The sequence below is a fragment of the Triticum aestivum genome, chromosome 4A (genome assembly GCF_018294505.1).
Source record: "Triticum aestivum cultivar Chinese Spring chromosome 4A, IWGSC CS RefSeq v2.1, whole genome shotgun sequence".
Lineage (NCBI taxonomy): Eukaryota > Viridiplantae > Streptophyta > Magnoliopsida > Poales > Poaceae > Triticum > Triticum aestivum.
The window spans coordinates 633,208,757-633,214,929 of NC_057803.1; the positions used below are offsets into that span (position 1 = coordinate 633,208,757).

The window sequence follows — 6,173 nt, forward strand, 5'->3', positions numbered from 1 at the left end:
GTAAAGGGCGCGTAGGCGGTGAATCGGGTTGAAAGTGAAAGTCGCCAAAAATAGCGGAATGCTATCGAAACCAATTCACTTGAGTGAGACAGAGGAGAATGGAATTTCGTGTGTAGGGGTGACATCCATAGATCTACGAAGGAACGCCAAAAGCGAAGGCAGCTCTCTAGGTCCCTACCGACGCTGGGGTGCGAAAGCATGGGGAGCGAACAACATTAGATACCCTTGTAGTCCAGGCCGTAAACAATGAGTGTTCGCCCTTGGTCTACGCGGATCAGGGGCCCAGCTAACGTGTGAAACACTCCTCCTGGGGAGTACGGTCGCAAGACCGAAACTCAAAGGAATTGACGGGGGCCTGCACAAGCGGTGGAGCATGTGGTTTAATTTGATACAACGTGCAAAACCTTACCAGCCCTTGACATATGAACAACAAAACCTGTCCTTAACAGGATGGTACTGACTTTCATACAGGTGCTGCATGGCTGTCGACAGCTCGTGTCATGAGATGTTTGGTCAAGTCCTATAACGAGCGGAACCCTCGTTTTGTGTTGCTGAGACATGCGCCTAAGGAGAAATTGCCACCGAGTGACGTGCCAGCGCTACTACTTGATTGAGTGCCAGCACGTAGCTGTGCTTTCAGCAAGAATTTCACCATTGGGAGCCGGTGCCTTCCGAAGCACTTTCACGTGTGAAACAAAGTCGTCTTGCCCAAGACCCACGGAGACCTACCTATAGTGAAGTCAAAGTACCAGTGAGCATGGAGGTTCGGTTGAAATTGGTTACGATGATGTCGACTTGGCGACATAGGAAGACTCATCATGAAGGCCAGAAAATGGTGTGGAACGTAGTGGTAATACTACGCACCCCGCTCCGAATCAAAGAAAAAAGTGCGTGCCGCACTCACGAGGGACTGCCAGTGAGATACTGGAGGAAGGTGGGGATGACGTCAAGTCCGCATGGCCCTTATGGGCTGGGCCACACACGTGCTACAATGGCAATGATAATGGGAAGCAAGGCTGTAAGGCGGAGCGAATCCAGAAAGATTGCCTCAGTTCGGATTGTTCTCTGCAACTCGGGAACATGAAGTTGAAATTGCTAGTAATTGCGGATCAGCATGCCGTGGTGAATATGTACCCGGGCCCTACACACACCGCCCGTCACACCCTGGGAATTGGTTTCGCCCGAAGCATCGGACCAATGAGCACCCATGACTTCTGTGTACCACTAGTGCCACAAAGGCCTTTGATGGTCTTATTGGCGCATACCACGGTGGGGTCTTCGACTGGGGTGAAGTCGTAACAAGGTAGCCGTAGGGGAACCTGTGGCTGGATTGAATTCTTCACGATGGAAATGCCCTCGCCTACTTGACTAAACTACGGACCTCAACAGTATAAACATGTAGATTTTCTACTTTTCCATTTTCCTTCCTGTTTATCAATCACCAATCAAGACAAACCGGGCACTACGGTGAGACGTGAAAACACCTGATCCCATTCCGTCCTCGATATATATGTGGAATCGTCTTGCGCCATATGAACTGAAATTGTTCGGGAGACATGGTTAAAGCCCGGAGAAAGAGCAAGAAAATGGATGCGCTAACGCGCAACGGCTTTCATGCTAGTTGCTCAAAAAATCTTATAAAAATCAAGCAAGAAAACTAAAGAAAGCGTTAGCGCATTGGACTCGAAATCCAAATTGTGTTAGCTGACAAAAAAACAGAATATAACAGAGAAATATTGGTTCTGACTGGTTGGTAAAAGGACTCTAAATCCTTTGAGTGGTTTGATTCCACAACAAAACAAAGAATGACATGAATGAATGAAAGCCATGACCATGCCTCTAGTAGGAAGATCGAGGAACCGGTGCTGGCGCTCCTGGTTCATGGGATCCTAACCGCGATGGGGAGATTAGATATTATTCTTTCGTAAGTCCATCCAATGGAGATAGGTTGAGGAGAAAGAAAGGAGAAAACTAAAGAGAAAGATGGACAGTAGATTGACAGTATCCCAATCAAATAAGAAAAAAACATAGCTATTTCATCAAATCCCGATTCTGTGGGTGTGAAGTGGGAAAATCCCGTTCTGGCTGGCAGCGGGCATAGGACTTAAAATCCTCTTTCGCCGGGCCTTTTGGACTCGAAATCCAAACAGAGAGAGTGGTTCGAATCCACCTTAGAACGAACAATGAAAAAGGCGTCGAGCAGGTGCAAGCTCGAGGAGCTAGGAAGGATGGAATAAATCTTGACCATTTTTTTCATTGAACTACTCAAACTTTTTGTTCGAAAAAGCAGAAATGGCTCAGTTCGAGGGAGGGTTGAGCTTCATCGGTTAGTGTGCACCAAGGGATGAGGTTTCTTTCCCGTCCTACAAATTGAAACCGTTCTAGCTTGATACTGCGGTATCGTCAAATCATCCAACGGAGCATGGAAACCATTTCGGTGGCGGTAATGGCCTCCAGTAGTTTTCTATGGAACCATACCACTATGGTCATCTATATGATTAGACCGTGCCGCTTCACTAGACTTTCCTGAACCATCCATTTGATCCCCACGGTCGTGACACCACTTTCTAAACAAAAGTTTCCAAAACCCAATGAGGAACCAAGCAGTAAGAGAAATTCATCATGGTAACTATTAGTCGAAAACCAAAGTGGAACGGAGAGAACAAAGAGTCAGTTACAATGAAAAAATTGTTGAGGAATCATGTTGAAAGAACAACATTCCGTGTCATAAATATCGTATATAGAGATTTTTCATGTATCGACGCTTTTGATTCTATTATGAAAGTACGTTGTACTGGACTTGCACCCCTAGTTACGCAGAAGTGCAAGCACAGAAGCGGATGACCGGACCTTACCAACATACTCAAAAAAGTATTCTATACTGGGGTTTGTGCTCTTGACAAGCAGTGTCTCCAGTCTAGCTGTGTCAAATCGGGTGTGAAGTGTCCTTCTAGGTTCTGGCTGGTAGAGCAGAGGACTGAAAATCCTCTTTAGTTTCACACATGGGACTCTAAATCCCAATTGCGCTTGCTCTGTCGTTCGATTCCACAATAGAACGAACAATGAATGAATGTGGGCGGTCAACTAGGTAAGCATGTGCCCAGGAAAGAAAGGACTAGGGTGGGATTGAGAGAAGCTTTCACAGTGGAAAATGAAAAAAAGCATATCGTTCTTAGAAATTGTGGAATTTAACTCAGTTAGAGCTATGGTTTAGCATCAAGAGGGAAGTTTTGTAAAAGCAACAGGAAGAATTGCTCAGATACCCATGAGCATATAACTTGGGTCATGTTATAAATGCTCTGGCTAAACCTATTGATGGGAGAGGCGAAATTGTAGCTTTCGAATCTCGCTTAATTGAATCTCCTGCTCCAAGTAGAATTTCCAGGCGTTCCGTATACGAACCTCTTCAAACAGGGCTTATTGCTATCGATTCGATGATCCCTATAGGGCGCGGTCAGCGAGAGTTCATTATTGGGGACAGACAAAAACAACAATAGCCACAGATACAATTCTCAAGAAAAAAGGGCAAGATTTAAGAAGAACGAGAGCGAGCCTTCATGAAATAAAATGCAAGTGAAAGAGAATTGTCAAAAATTCCTAAAAGCGGTGGTTCTTTTCTTTATGGATCGGGTAGATCCATATGTTCTGAGGGGGAGATGAGGTGTAGCGTAGTCTGGTCAACTCATCTGTTATGGGTACAGAGGGCCATAGGTTCGAATCCTGTCACCTTGATGTGGTATTCACACAATGGGGCCGAAGTGCAAAGCCCCGTAGCCTATCCGCGGTCGGGAAGGCAGGCGAAAAGCGCGCACAAAAGAAAAAGAAAGCTAAAAATATTATTTTGCAATCCATTATCTTTGGTATTCTTCTATATTTAGATCATATTATATAGCTATTTCACAGGTTTTATTTACATACCTCAGTCATGTTATTTGTCTAGCCTTCAATCAGAATAGCCTCTCCACCGGTTCCGAAGATTCTTTCGGCATCAATGTGCTTTTGGGATCTTCCTATGAAACAAATAACATTCTGGAACAGTTTAGGACAGAACATGCCTCAGTAGAAAGCGAGCTTTTTCGCGTATAGCCACCTCGAAGCTCAATTAGCGCACGGGCTGCCCCCTCAACTCAACCCTGACGAGTACACAAACTTGGTCAGGGAGCATTTAGACGGTGCAGTTAGTATTGACCACTACCACCAAGTCCATAATTCACAAATTGATGAAGTCCACATAATGGAGCTCAAAAGCCGATTACGAAATCTACCTTTTTAGCATCTTGAAACCACACATAAGAAATATTATGAATGAATCACCTTACAATAACATACGAGAGACAGCTTTCTATTTTGTCGAACAACAAGTCGAACCCAATTAACAATTCCATTCAAAGGAATGTTCTAGAGTTTTTTCCACTATATTCGTGATATTTAACAAAATGGAATAAATTCTTCATGATTTCTAGAGTTCCGGGATTACTTCACTAATATCAATTTTCGCCTAAGCACGGCCTCTAGGTTAGTACAAAGTGTAATACAACGAACTATCGATTCACCGAAAACGAGTCAAGATGGATACATAAAATGGAGACATCGTGGATTACCCAAATTGGGACGACGATAGGACATTTCACTTTCTTTTGCAATATTTCTGATCATGACTCAACCACTAGGAAAGGGGATTGCTTACTCTCATCCACGTTTTCGCATATGCTTAGTCAAGTGAGGATTCCATTCGAAGTAACATAACAGGAGCACCATCTTCAAAACTTCTCCGGATCCGGAGTTTTTCGATAAAAGGTCCCATCCTTCAATATCATGATTGGGTCAACCAGGCCAGATAATAAGTGAAATAGTTTGATCGGGTCGACCAGGTCAGGCCCGATCATGAGTGAATAGAAAATCGAAAATGTACATAGCTGTTCCAGCGGAAATACTTTGTTTAATTCTACCACTTCTACTAGGAGTAGCCTTTTTAGTGCTAGCTGAACATAAAGTAATGGCTTTTGTGCAACGTCGAAAGAGTCCTAATGTAGTGGGATCGTTCGGATTGTTACAACCTCTAGCAGATGGTTTTGAAATTGATTCTAAAAGAACCTATTTCACCAAGTAGTGCTAATTTCTCCCTTTTTAGAATGGCTCCGGTGGCTACATTTATGTTAAGTCTGGTCGCTTGGGCCATTGTACCTTTTGATTATGGTATGGTATTGTCAGATCCGAAAATAGGCTAGTTTATTTGTTTGCCATATCTTCGCTAGGTGTTTATGGAATAATTATAGCAGGTTGGTCTAGTAAGACGGGGGTCGGCCGTTCGGTCGCCTATGATGTACGGACCAATTGGTCAAAATGGGTTTGTGCCGTAGGTGTTGAACGATCTACTCTACACAGGTGTGGGCTTATAGGGCTAGGGCTCATAAACCCTTTCTTTCATTCATCAAGGGGTCGGCCACTTTTCCGGGCCGGGATCGAGAAGTGGAAGTCATAAAAAAGAGCTGTTTCTCTTCACACCTCATATCAAGAGGAAAGGTAGCTTGTCAAGATGGTCTCACTATTGGAAATTCTAGCTTTCTTTTGTTTTCACCGGCTCTTCTTCTTTGTCAACGCTACTAAGGACCTAACGGTTTGCCTCCTTGATGGATGAAAGAACATGAGAAAGGGTTCTAAAATAAAAGTCTAGAAAGTCTACTACAGTACAGTCAAAGTCAGCGGTTGAGTTTGCCTAGCCTCGCCTACTCATTTTTGTAGGCGAGCGAGTTAGCGAAGAGGCTTAGGGATAAGAGAGTGTCGGTGTGTACGTAGCCTTCATTCTACTACGCTACACAAAGTCACTTAGCTCAACGTTAATTAAGAGAGTAAAGGAGGAATACCCTACATAGAAGAACCACAGTTCGCTTAGAAAGGTATAACCTTTAGCTCCCCAGGGCTAAGCTACTTCGCACCACTGATAGTTAATTAAGATTCCATTTCAAAGGCGCTACTTTGTTTCTCAAGCCTTTGTAATTGTCAGTCAACTAAGGTTGGCCCTCGGCCCCCGCGAATCCGTAAATCAGAGAGCATGCCGCAAAAAAGAGGATGGTCCCCTATGCATTTCATTCTTTCCAGAACGCAAAGAATTAAAGTACCTGACCCCCATCATGGTGAACCTCTCCTTGTGATCGGGATGAGGTAGATGCCTC

At 44.2% G+C, this 6,173-nt stretch overlaps 1 pseudogene; it reads right to left on the reverse strand.

Annotated features, from left to right (window-relative positions):
- LOC123084152 (uncharacterized) overlaps positions 1-6,173 on the reverse strand; it is a 54,747-nt pseudogene that overhangs the window by 47,624 nt on the left and 950 nt on the right.